The sequence below is a fragment of the Megascapheus bottae genome, chromosome 4 (assembly GCF_031878675.1).
Source record: "Megascapheus bottae isolate mThoBot1 chromosome 4, mThoBot2.hap1, whole genome shotgun sequence".
Lineage (NCBI taxonomy): Eukaryota > Metazoa > Chordata > Mammalia > Rodentia > Geomyidae > Megascapheus > Megascapheus bottae.
In genome coordinates this window covers 15,323,935-15,337,683 of record NC_143512.1, presented here as the reverse complement: position 1 = coordinate 15,337,683, position 13,749 = coordinate 15,323,935, and the positions used below count along the sequence as shown (strand labels likewise).

At 39.9% G+C, this 13,749-nt stretch overlaps 1 protein-coding gene across 24 annotated transcripts in view; it reads right to left on the bottom strand.

Moving 5' to 3' along the window:
- Nucleotides 1-13,749, bottom strand: part of Epb41l4a (erythrocyte membrane protein band 4.1 like 4A) — a 773,501-nt gene that overhangs the window by 720,410 nt on the left and 39,342 nt on the right. The gene's annotated exons all lie outside the window — the stretch shown is intronic.

Here is a 13,749-nt window from a genome sequence, read left to right as displayed (position 1 = left end):
CTAAAGTAGATCTATATGCAGAAAATGTCATTCACTACTTCCTTTTTTAAAATTTTAAATCTCACAATCCAACAAAACAGAGAATAGAATGTAGCATGCTTCTAGACTTTTAATTCATTACTCTAGGCCTACACTGGCCTTCTACAGATGGTTTGTCTTCCTCAATTATTCAGGCCATATATTTTGATTATTATGACAAGATTTCTGGGCACAAATCAGTCACCAGTGCTCCATCTCCACTACCATCACCTTGTCTAAACTCCAGACATGACTAAAATTGCCTCCCACCTTTGCTTTTGTCACCACACAGCAGCCAGAATATTCAGAAACATAAATCTGACTTAAACATGTTCTTATTTAAAATTCCCCCTATGGAGTTTAATATAATAAAAAGAAAAACAAAACAACAGTCTGTCTAGGTTAGGAGTGAGAGTCTAATCCGGACCCATAAAACTAGTGTTTCCCCACATTGGATATTTTGCCCACAAGCCCTCTGTAACTACTATGCTTTTGTCTAGAAATAGTATTTTTCCCAGTCTTTCTTAACCCACCAGGTTGAGTTTAGTGATGAGAAGGCTTTCCAGGAGAATGAGTGTTAATAAATGCAGAGGACTCAAGTAACTGGGAGAAAGGAGAGACCTTTCAGGTAAGAACACAGGAACAAAGGCCACAAAGGAGGATTAAAAAGCAGGCAAACATTTGTAGTTTAAGAAACCATGGCAAATCCAGAGACAGAACATGTATTTTAAGTTAATTTTAAGACCAAAAATGGTATGCATAGTATAAATCCCTGCATAATCCTAATGAAAGTAGAGCTGTCAGGCTAGCATTTCCTCAACTGTAGCTAATTAATATATTAAGATATTCAGTAATCAAACACAAACAGAAGCCCATGCTTGTCAATTACCTACAGAACTGGGATTTATAAACTGTTTAGAAACTGGTTTCAAAAGGTTTCAGAGTAGATTATCTGGAATTAGAAGTGAGGTGTTCTCTGCTATGTTTCTCTGCATATCACTTGGTAGGTGAGATGAATTGTAGAGTAAGATACAAGGCCTGCAGTGCATTTTATAATTTTGCGGGAATTACACTGATTTCTTTATACATCCCTCCTCTGTCTCCTGGACCTCCAACAAGGTTCCACATGGTATCAGGCTCTGCACTCAATGCAAGTTGGCAGGGTGAGGAAGGCAAAGGTACAGAAAGGAGATGACTACAATATCCAAAGTCTTGGTGATTGGGCCATTTGGGGTACCAAAATATGACCTTTCATTAGCAAAGGTCAGAAAATGATAAAGAAAAAGTTTAGTTAAAGGAATGATGAAGAGGAAGAATTCTGGAGATCTATGGGATCAACATTGCTTCTTTCAAATTTTCCAAGGTCATGTCTAAACTCAGTTTCTGATCTCTCTTGGGCTAAACATCTTTTTCATTAGAAGACTTACTTTTAGAGTCTATTCACATATCTTGTTCGTAAGACAAAAAATACCACCCGCCTCTAGCTGTTTCACAGAACTAAAACAATGTGGATAACACAAACAGCCTAGAAATATAATGCATTGTTGACATTAATTATTATCTTTCAGTGTTTTTCTTTCCAGCCTGTCATGTGCAAGAAAATCTGCTCATTAATACCAATATTTTCACCCATGTGACATTTATCAGATTTTCTCCTATAGGTATCTTTCTAAGATAGTGATACACAAATTTCTCTAAATACCATAATTTGATTCTCAGAGTCAATTCCATATGTTACAGTCAGCTTTGCTACAATTCAGGCTGATCTGCATGATATCACAAAATCTATCTCTACCACCCTCCCTCTGCCAGCCAACTGTTTGTGGAGCATTCTCTATTTGCCAGGCACTGTGTTAATCCCTGCTGCAATGTAACAGTAATTCTACAAATAACATTTATTGAACCACTAAAACACACAGACTCTAATGAAGTGCTTCAGGCATTTCTCAGTCATCACCAGAGCCCTAGGAGACTGATAATACTACCTCCTTCCACAGTCAAGGACAGGAGGCTTCCATCAACCATCATTTACCCAAGGTCACAGAGCTAACTCCTGAGTTCATATTCCCTCTCCACTGTACTAAGATCCCCTTTGGAGTGTTAAATACCTAAGAAGTGAAAATGACACATGAGCAAATGGCACTACTCTATTCATATTGGGAGAGAAGTGCCAGAAAGAAAGAAGGAGCTCTACAGACTGGAAGGAGGAGGTGAACTTTTCTAGCTGGAATGATTAGATCAGGCTTCTCAGACAAGGAGGTAATGGTGAAGGGCAAGACATGTGGAAAGGCAAAGGCCAACCCCAGTTGGCAGAGTGCAGTATCTCCCCTCTATCCACAGCTGTCCCAACCCCCAGCCTCGGGTCAGACCCACCCCCACCACTTGCCCTCTGGTACCACATGCCATCTGTGATCTTTGCCAAAAGTAGGCAGTGTTCCTCTCCCTAAAAATGTGATCCTGCATGAGGGTGAAAACTCAAAGACATGATACTTACAATCATGAGATTGATAAATCTCATGCTCCTCACACTTCCAATACAATCTCAGCTCTTCACATTTCCAGTACAGTCTTCAGCCAAACTAAAAGACACCATTTCCAAGCCAGGCACAGGTGGCTCACACTTGTAATCCTAGCTACTCAGGAGGTTGTGATCTAAGGATCACTGTCTAGGCACAAAAGTCCGTGAGACTCTTATCTCCAATTTACCACTGGAAAACTGGAAGTGGCGCTGTGGCTCAAGGGGTAGAATGCTAGCCTTGAGCTGAAGAACTCAGGGACGGCGCTCAGGCCCAGAGATCAAGCCCCACAACTGACATTAAAAAAAAAAAAAGACACCACCTCCATCCTCAGGACTACCTGTCTCAGTCCTCCTTCCCTTCACATAGGCTATTTTCTTTCTGGAAAGTGCTTCTTCCTTGTCTGCCCATGAGCCCTTCTGTCATCTTTTGGGTTGGCAGCCTGGCACACTCTTGCCAGCCTGGCCTCCCTGCTGTGAACAAACCTTGTGCAGCCATGCCTGGTCTCATCACCTGTATTCTCTTCCCAGGGAGACTCTTCAAGTCACCACATGTCCTATGGTTGCTTTTTCTATCAGCTGGTGCACAAAAGCAAACACCCCACCCGCCACTGTAGCCTTACTCACCCCATTCACACTGCTTAATTTCTTCACTGCATTTGTTAGGACCTGAGACACACATATCAGCAGACCTGTGTCTGGCCTAGACTCACCTTCTAGAACAGGCTTGGGAAACCACAGTGCAGGGGCCACATCTGGCCCACTGCCTAAGCTTTTACAGGAACACAAGTACACCATTGTTTTACATCCTGTCAGAGGTAGTTGTATTGTTGCAACAGAGTCTTTATGGCCCAGGAAGACTAAAATATTTACTGTCTAATCCTTTCAGTGAGGTTTGCCAATCCCTGTTAGACTGTCAACTCACCTTTCCTGCTGTGCTTACACCCAAGCTCCAGAGCATTTCAGTGAATTGTCTAGCAGTCAGACAGTATTCAGAAAGCATAAAGTGACAGGGACAGCAGGCAGGTGTGAGACAGGCTGGAGGGGAAAAGCACCTAGTCCGGTGACTGTTTCAACACCATGAAGAAAGGAGGAATCGATCAACAGAAGCATTCAATTGTGTTTCTTGGTCATAGGGTGAGATTCTAGTGATCAGACCATAGTATGATCTGCACTGGGGGCTGTAGGTGGCACCACTGATAGGTATAAATTGACGCTTTCTGGGTGTCCAGTAAGGTAAGTCAATACCAGGTAAAATGCCCTATTCATGTAAGTAACTGACTCTGCTGTTTTGGGATGAAGGATAACACTGAGGATTCAAAGTTTTGATAGGAGAGTAACAAATACATATATTGAAGCAAATTTGCAAAGTTTAGATACAGAAGTAATTAAGCAATAGCACTAGTAATTAAGGAATAGCACTAGCCTTGATGGAAGAAAAAATTTCAAAATTAAGGCTCATTATCTGGGTTTGCTTATCAGAAAGCTAAGGGCCCAGCCTACTTAACCTCTCCTGTTACTTCACTCTGCTGGGTAAGAAGAGGCTGGGAAAGAACTCAGAGCTCCTGAATGTGTACAGCCAGTGCTCTTGGAGAAAAGTCCAGAGGGAAGGCTGCCAGCTCAGAGAACACCATTGCAAAACTACAAAGGGAAGGAGATGACAGAGGAAAGCTGCCCAGTTAGGAACCCCAGCGGGAATTCTGGACAGCACATTGGTTCTCAAAATTCAGGTGATCAGAACTACTGAGCAGCCTTGTTAAAACAGGTTTCTGGCCCCACCCCAGCGTTTTATACAGTTGGCCTGAGGCAGAGTCCAACTGCAGGTAAACCACGATCCCCTCCTGTGGCTTTCATGGTATCTCTTACCTGGCTCTACCTCCTCTGGCTACTACTTTGAGGAAGGAAGAAGGCTTAAATTAAATGAGAAAGTATTTTACTTCAATGAGAAAGTATTTTCTAGTTCTCATATAAATGGAGATCTGTTTTCATTAATATTAACTACTGGCAGAATCAGTATAAATTGATGTGTATAGACCAAGTATAGTGGCTCACACGTGTAATCCCAGCTACTTGAGAGATCATAAGTAGGGAGGATTGTGGTCTGAGGAAGGTCCTGAGTAAAAACATAAGCCCCAATATAAACAATAACTAAAACTAAGAAAGGATGAGTGGTGTGTGTCAATGGTAGAGCACTTGCATAGCTAGGATGAGGTCCTTAGTTCAGTCACACAAAGGAGAATGAAGAAGGAAGAGAAGGTGGACTAGGAAGAGGAGGAGAAAGAGGAAGAGGAAGAAGCAGCAGCAGCAGCAGCTAATAAAAAACCATTTTATTGATGCTAAGCAACCATCTTCATGATACCAAGCAACAGACAGAAGCATTATAAATGATGTGAGCAATACAACAACCATGATTACTATATATAACTCGTGCTATCCAACAGGCTCTTTGATTTCCTTCTGTCTTTATTCCTTTTTACTATTCCTTCTCCTCTTCTCTTACTTATCCCACTCAATTGTAGAAGTATGTACACCCTATCTTGTCACTGGTCTCTCCTAATAACTTTAACTAAAGCATTTGCTGATAAGTTCTCATAGAAACTGTGATCAGCAAAATCCTCTTTGAGGGACCAGCAGTCCTAACCAATGGCAAGCCACTGGTATATTTTATAGAATTTCAATGGAACCAGGCACACTTTCCAGGCCATTCCAATTTCTCTGTGTACTGTTAAACCCAATACATGTGAAACAAATGGGGATGGAAGTATCTGTTCTTCCTTAGCCTGTTAGGCTGAAAGTCAAGAGGGCAGGGATGGCCACCTGGGTAAAGGAATCGAGGAAATTAAATCTAAGTGGGTATGCTTATGGGGAGGGCAGCCACTAAAACTGCAGCAGGTTAGCTTTTATGCTTGCAGTCACTGGATCAGCATACAAAGTAGGAAAAAAGCTGGGCCTACAGACATTCAATTTTCATAAATTGCTACCTATCGGAGGTATTTTCTCCCAAGAGCATATTTCAGTCAATAGTGTCAGCACATACACATCTCTTATAGCCAACAAATGAAAAGTAATCTAGAAAATACACAAAGTACTCAGGATAGAAGAGTTTCTAAGACTTTTTAGATAAATTTCTATAATGCATACGTGACTTTAAATGAAAAATGTCATATTCACAATGAAGTCTGTAGGAATAGATTTCACTTGAAAGTGACTTCTATACAAGACACAAATAATCTGGGGATAGCCAGACTTGACAGACAAGTAAACACTTTCCATAAGAGACTTTTACATGAAGGGCTCTCAAGTATTTGAAGCATTAATTGATTCCATTCTCCCAACAGCCCTGGATAACACTTGATCAGACTTCACTACTTAATCTTAAACATGTCCAAGTTCTTAAGGGGAAGCCCAGAATGAGTTTCTCTTCCCATGTGTTTAAGAGGAAAAAAGAAAGTTTAGAGATAATGTAGCACAGTGCTTAAGAATTCAGATGCAACAATAATATTTGCTAGTATTAATAGCAGCTACTGGATCCAAAGGCTAGCTCATTTGGTTTGGTGCTGGTTATGATCTTTAACCACAGCAGTCTGCTAAAAGAACATAAAAAGAAGTCAGACCAGGGCTGGGTCTTCACCCTAATACTTACTAGCCAAGTGACACTAGGGAAGTCATAATTTAAGATGGAGACACATCTATATATCCTAGAGCTGCTGAGAGGAAAGATGCACTGATATATGTAATTACTTGGAGTATCTGGCATACAGCAAGGACTCAAGTTTGGCTATATTGCCATTAGCTACAGAGCCACTGTGAAATAATCACCACAGATATCTTAACATAGCGCCTGTCACATAAGAAGTACCAATAAGGGGCCGGGAGTTTGGCCTAATGGTTAAAGTGCTTGCCTAGCATGCATGAAGACCCGGGTTCGATTCCTCGGTACCACATACATAGAAAAAAGCCAGAAGTGGTGCTGAGGCTCAAGTGGTAGAGCTCTAGCCTTGAGAAAAATCCAAGGACAGTGCTCAGGCCCTGAGCTCAAGCCCAGGACTGGCAAAAAAAAAAAAAAAAGAAGTACCAATAAATGGTGAGTAGGATGCTATCTGCACATGTATACCATAGGATATCGGGCCCTGAGGGATTCTGCATTCATCCATGCAACCAAGTACAGACTAAAGGAATCAAGAAAAAAAATAACTGAATCTATACTTAAAACATACAGATTTTTTTCTTGTCATTTTTCTATAAAACTATGGTAAAATATGTTAACATATTGACTATATTAGGTACTGGAAGTAATGCACAGGGTATGTACAAATACTATATTCTTTTATCTAAGGGACTTAAGCATCTGCAGATTTTGATATCTACAGAGGGGAGTGGCTGAAACTAACCTTCAAGACACACTGAAGGACTGAATACATGTAGGCACTGGAGTGTACGTACACACACACACACACACAAATTCAATTGAGCATGATTTTTATTTTCTCATTATACTTGTCTACATTTTCCAAATTCTCCACCATAATAATATATTTGCATTATCAGCTAAACACTTTCAACTGAAAACTATACAGAAATACTAAGAACAATTCTATTAGACCCTCCACAATTAGTATACCTACTATTTAAAGCTATTTAAAGATTCATAGGGATTTGTATGTAGATGTTAATATTTACATACAGTATCTGACTTTGCTAGCTGGTGTGTTGTATATACATTTATTTGTTTATTTGAATTAGGAAAGGAAAGGGGAATATCAAGATGATAAGACAAAGGATAGAGGGTGAATCAATTTAACAGTGATATTCACAAGACACTATGTTAGAAATGAACTTTACAACTTGGGAGGGGGAGGGATGGTGGGAGAAAAACATGGGAAGGGATAACAATATTCAAGAAGTAATATACTCACTACTTTACGAATGTAGCTGCAACCCCTCTACATATCACCCTGTTAATAAAAATTAATATATATATTAACACCCAGGATGAAGAAGTATACATACTTTGATGAGGAAGATGCAGTAAATGGCAAAATACTCCAAAGTTACAAGTAGTTAGCATGATCTAGCCCTCTAAATAGACTGGAATAACCAACAGGTGGGTGGACATGGACACATACAGACCACACAGACACAGACACAGACACAGACACACACACACACACACACACACACACACACACACACACAATTGTTTTCAAACAATGATCTTTAAGAGGATCACAGAAATGAAGCTGTAGTCATTTGCTTGTTTCACCGTTGACATTTGCACTGAAGACAGAAAAGCAATGGTGGATACAGAATGAGAAAAATTCAGAAGGAATAAGTTGAACTTTAAGGAACTAGGGAGCATTCTTGGCAATTGTCCGGACAGTTTGAATAGTTTGTATCTGCTTGTTAAAATTCAGACTTTAGCCTAGTAGTTACATTTTAATTACAGATCATGTCACTCCCCCAGAAACTCCATAGCCTGCAAGTGTGACTTGTTAGTACGCATCTCAAAGCCATCACATGGACTCACCTAAGAACACATGGTGGTTGTGCACCAAACATGTCCTTGGATCTTCACATAGATTTAATTTATTCATTCTGACTTCCAGTCTTCATCCCTTTCACCTCCTGACCTTTGGACATTCACTCACAACGTAACTGAACACTTATGGAATTTAGCAGTAAGAGAGAACAAACGAACAGAAATTCAGAAAGCAGAGAAGTTAAATGCCACAGTCTCAGATCACAGCGGAGCAAAATACAAGGGAAGCTCAGTGTCTCCCACCAACCCAACACTGAAGCGAAACCTGCATCATTGCCATCTCCCCTAGCTAACCATGCAGCCACAGGTGCTCTGTCTTTGGATGGTTTACTGTCAAATGCATCTTCCCAATCTTCTCATTCTCCTCTGACAAAGACCTTCAAAGGTGCCCTCCTGCTTATAGCATCTGTACTCTTTAGATTCTTCTTTGACAGTCTCTATTACATGATTCCTGTGTTTATCTCCCAATATGCCCTTACAACAAACTAAATCAGATACTCAGTCAAAACCAATACATGCCACATTTACACATGTCACTGTGTCCACTTGTATTACTCATTGATACAGTGGATTTAGCCCAAGTAAGGTCCTTATGTATCCCTCAAGGTCCTTTTTTTCTTTTATAAAGCCTCTGTGAAACCTCCCAAACCTCCTCTTTTTTCATTTATCATATTATATCTATATTAGAACTTAAACACATAGCATCTTTCATAATGGCCTATCAACTCCTCAAACACTGTGGCTTTCATATATTATTTCTCTTTGTATCAAAAAGAATATGGTGCTCGCACTATTTACCATAGCAAAGATATGGAACCAATCTAGATGTCCCTTAGTTGATGAATGGATCAACAAGATGTGGTATTTGTACTCAATGGAATTCTATACTGCTGTCAGAAAGAACGACATCACCCCATTTGTTAGGAAATGGAAAGACTTGGAAAAAATCATATTAAGTGAAGTAAGCCAGACTCAAAGAAACTTAGGCTCAATGGTTTCCCTCATTTGTTATAATCAGTAGAAACCTTGGGCTCTCCTAGCAGAGATTTGCAATAGAGCAAAACCTTGATACATAAGGCCATATAGTATGACACTAAATGAAAGGACCTCTAGGACATAGAAACAAAAGCCATATAATGAATGATTGTTGTCCTTAAGGTACTATGTTATCTCTCATCTCTTTTGCTGTCCCTTGGTTATCTCATATTGTTACAGTATCTCACTTTGTTACCTGATATATCAGATATATTTGTATTTGGTTATTTGAAATTGGATAGGGAAGGGGGGAAAACAAGATGAGGGTGGGGGTGAAGGGGAGGGAATTGGGGATCAAGACATGTGAAAGGATATCAATGTATGTGAATTAATACACCTTCTATCTGGCAAATATCATGTAACCCTTCTATTAATTACAATAAAAAATATATGAAAAAAAGAATATGGTGCTCATAAGTTTAAGGGCCCAGATTCGATTCCTCAGTACCATATACATAGAAAAAAGCTGGAAGTGGTGCTGTGGCTCAAGTGGTAGAGCTCTAGCCTTGAGAAAAGTCCAATGACAGTGCTCAGGCCCCGAGTTCAAGTCCCACGACTGGCAAAAAAAAAAGGTAATCCAAACAACAAAGGAGGGGTATATGGACATCATTGTAAGGTGATGAAACATCAGTAAGCCACATCTTCTGGGCAGGAGAGACTTGAACAAATTCCTAACACAAAAAGATGGGACTCAGATAACCAGGTGGAGAGGGGAACCTTGGAAAGAAGCAGGGCTTCTCCCCTACCAAGATGAATGAGAGAAAGGGCAGAAGAAAGGAAGCCCAGGAAGTTTATGCATCATCCCTCTAGGACATTCACTGAGGCTGGGCTAGGCTGGGCTAGGCTGGGCTAGGCTGGGCTAGGCTGGGCTAGGCTGGGCTGGGCATCAAGATATGAAAAGCAAGAAACAGCTGCTATTGGGCAAAGAGTAAATAAAGGAAGGCTGAGACTAAAAAGTTCTGTACACAGGCTGGGCATGGTGGCTCACACCTGAAGAGCACAGGGATAGTGCCCAGGCCCAGGGAAAGGGAGACAAAAAAAAGTTCTGCACAAATTCATTATAAAACAGATGGCATTTTCTCTAGCATCAATGAGTAAATGGTTTCCTACCTAGCATGAAAGATGCCCACATGGATGGGTATGGCAGGAAAAAGGACAGAAGAAAGGTTAACACTGAATATATCCAGAATATAATAGAGTTAGGTTCCATTAAATGGGCAAGAGAAATAAAGGTGAAGAAGCAGATGGTAGGTATATACAATCTATTATGTAATTGTCATGTAAATATAATATGCATATTGAGAAGATAATAGCCAATATGGGAAACTAATCTCACTTTCAGTAAAAGCCATTTATTTTAAACATTATATTGGATAGCTTGTAATTAAATTGCCATAGAAATGCAGAAATGTTTTAATATGAAAAAATATTTCCGTATTTCAAATACAGTGACAATGGCAAGGATAAAGTGCTATCAAAATCTCAAGGCAGCACATTTAATCCCTTTGATGAACTATTAGCCAAACCAATTTTGCAAGCCACTTTACAAGAAAGGCACATCTAATTCACTGTCATCATTAATTCTTCATTGATTCCACTAAACATATCAATAGGTTGCCATGTTTATATTTTAGTAAATTTTTACTGTAAAAACTCAAAATAATTATACAATGTGAGAAGCCAGATTATACTTCTTCAAAGCAGTTCCTGACATGAGAATGTAAGCACATATAGGTAACTTTTCAATAGCAGGAAAAAGACTTTGTGAAGCAGGAAATTCAGAAATGATTCTGGTAAATGATTTTATATAATGTTTGTACATTCTTCCTATTATGAGCTTGGGAAACTAAGTTAATGCATGTGACAATTCCGTGAAATGTTGTAAAATGCCTCTGAGATGTGAAAGGCCAGTAAAAGATGAAGATGAAGATGGAGAAGGAGAAGGAGAAGGAGAAGGAGAAGGAGAAGGAGAAGGAGAAGGAGAAGGAGAAGAAGAAGAAGAAGAAGAAGAAGAAGAAGAAGAAGAAGAAGAAGAAGAAGAAGAAGAAGAGGAAGAGGAAGAGGAAGAGGAAGAGGAAGAGGAAGAGGAAGAGGAAGAAGAAGAGGAAGAGGAAGAAGAAGAAAGAGGAGGAGGAGGAGGAGGAGGAGGAGGAACAAATATAGAAATGGACTAAATTAATGAGCTGACAGAAGACAGGACAAAAGGCTCTGGTCAAATAGAGACTGACCAGTTAAAAGCTTTTGCAAAGTTGACAAGTTCCAGGCAACAATAAGACTTGGTGTTTAGTGACGGGTTGTGTAAACACTAATACTTAAGGAAGCAGGAATGCTTAAGGAAGAAGGAAGATGGGGTGAGGATCTGAAGGAAGCATAGTAATGCGGCATAACAATGCTGCCCAACACAACTTCTGCAAAGATGGAAAAATTCTGTATCCACACAGTCATAGCCACTGATCTCATGGCTATGGAGCAGTGGAAATGTACCAACTACGTCAGTGGAACTAAACTTTTTATTTCAATTCACTGAAGTTTAACTAAACACACATATATAGATGTTACTATATTAAATAGTACAAATATAGAACAATGATATTTTAATGTTATTATCTTTAAGTGGTTGCACAAAGAAGTTACCATTCGCCAAAGCAGTTCATGAATACAGTTCATTTGATCAATGTCACTCCTTTCAACACTCGCTCACCCAAAAGCAGTGATTCTTAAATTTGACTGCACTATGGAATCACCTGAAAAAACTTAAAAATATATGGGCACTTGGGTCCATTCCCTTGAGATTCTTATTTACCTAGTTGGATGGATGTGTCCTAGGCATCATATTTGTTTAAAGTTCCTAGATGAAACTGTTTGAAAACCACTGGTGTTGATGTTTATATCGTGGGCTCTCAAGCCAGATTATATAAGTTTAAAACCCAGATCTGCCAATTTGGCCATCAATGAATGCTGGTTTGTTTTTCTATTTTACCAGAATTATACATGACACAGATTTATACTCAAATTTCATTTATTATCTGTCAGTACCTGGGAATCTACTAACTTGCAAAACAACTAATGAAGTATTCTCATGTAATTGCAATTAGTAAGATAAGCTACTAAGAGCTGAAAACTCCTCCAAGGGTAGTTCTTATGTAGTTAAAATGTTTGAAAGTAATGCAACGTATGTGAGATGACTCCACTGTGTTCAAACTTTTACCTAACAAAAAATTAAGTCTTAAATTTCATCAGACCAGAGTTGTTCTCATGAAAGAAAAAGAAAACTACAACCTCTTTCCACAGTATGTTTCACACTTCAAAATGATGTTTCCCATGCTTCTGGAGTGCTACATGTGTTTATGACTCATCACAAGTTGAGTTTCACAGTTGAAACACAATTTCCACCAGATACCATTCATTTCTGGATTCCTTATGAGGAGCCAGGTTGAAGGGATGTGTGAAGACAGAAATACTTTTCCAAATCCTCTACTATCACAACTATAACCTCCACAGGAACCATCTCCTTCAAAAGGACCCCTGGCGAACTCCATCCCTTACCCATGAGAGAGAGAGAGAGAGAGAGAGAGAGAGAGAGAGAGAGAGAGAGAGAGAGAGAGAGAGAGAGAGAGAGAGAGAGAGAATGTGTGTACGGGCATGCATGAGCAGGCGTAGTTTCAGGGCTTAAATTCAGGGCCCTGTCTCTAAGCTTTTTTGTTCAAGACTAGTGTTCTACCACTTGAGCCACAGTGCTATTTGCAACTTTTTTTGTTTTTTTTTTTTTTGGTAGCTAACTGAAAATAAGTTTCACAGACTGGCCTGCCTGGGCTGGCTTTGAACTGCAATGCTCAGATTTTAGCCTCTTCAGTAGCTAGGATTAGAGGCATATACCACCAGTGCCTGACTCATGGAGATTTCTTTTCTTTTTTTCTTTTTTCTTTTTCTTTTTTGCCAGTCCTGGGCTTGAGCTCAGGGCCTGAGCACTGTCCTTGGATTTTCTCAAGGCTAGAGGTCTACCACTTGAGCCTCAGCACCACTTCCAGCTTTTTCTAAGTATGTGGTACCAAGGGATCGAACCCAGATCTTCGTGCATGCTAGGCAAGCACTCTACCACTAGGCCAAACTCCCGGCCCCTCATGGAGATTTCTTATGGCCTAGGAGCCCTGGGCCTGGTTTATACAAAGTATACATATCAGGCATCAAGCAAGTCTGCAGCTCTAGCCTTCTATCTTCAGGAAAGAATGTTCCTGAAAGACTTTATGAGAGCAACCATCCCAACAGGCAGATCAGCATCTTCTTCATCTATTCTGAAAAGGGGGTTTGGGAGGGTTAAAAACACAGGTAGACATACATTCAAGGGCAGTCAAACATGAAAAAAAAGTGTTGGAATAAAAAGTACAAGGACTCTCAAGGAAGAAGATGAGAATATGTACGTTATATGAAAATGATTTTGGTCTCATGGAAAGATACAGGCATCTACTTCAGAAAGCTGCTCAGTAATCAAGTGGGCAAAATTATATGTCAGTTAGACTCTATCACCAGCATGTCAGTGCTTCCTCAATAGACCCAGAATAAGAGATCATGACAGCAGAACCAACAGCTCAATGGGAATTGAGCAACAAGAAAGCTAACCTAGGCCTTGCCAGTATATTCTCCT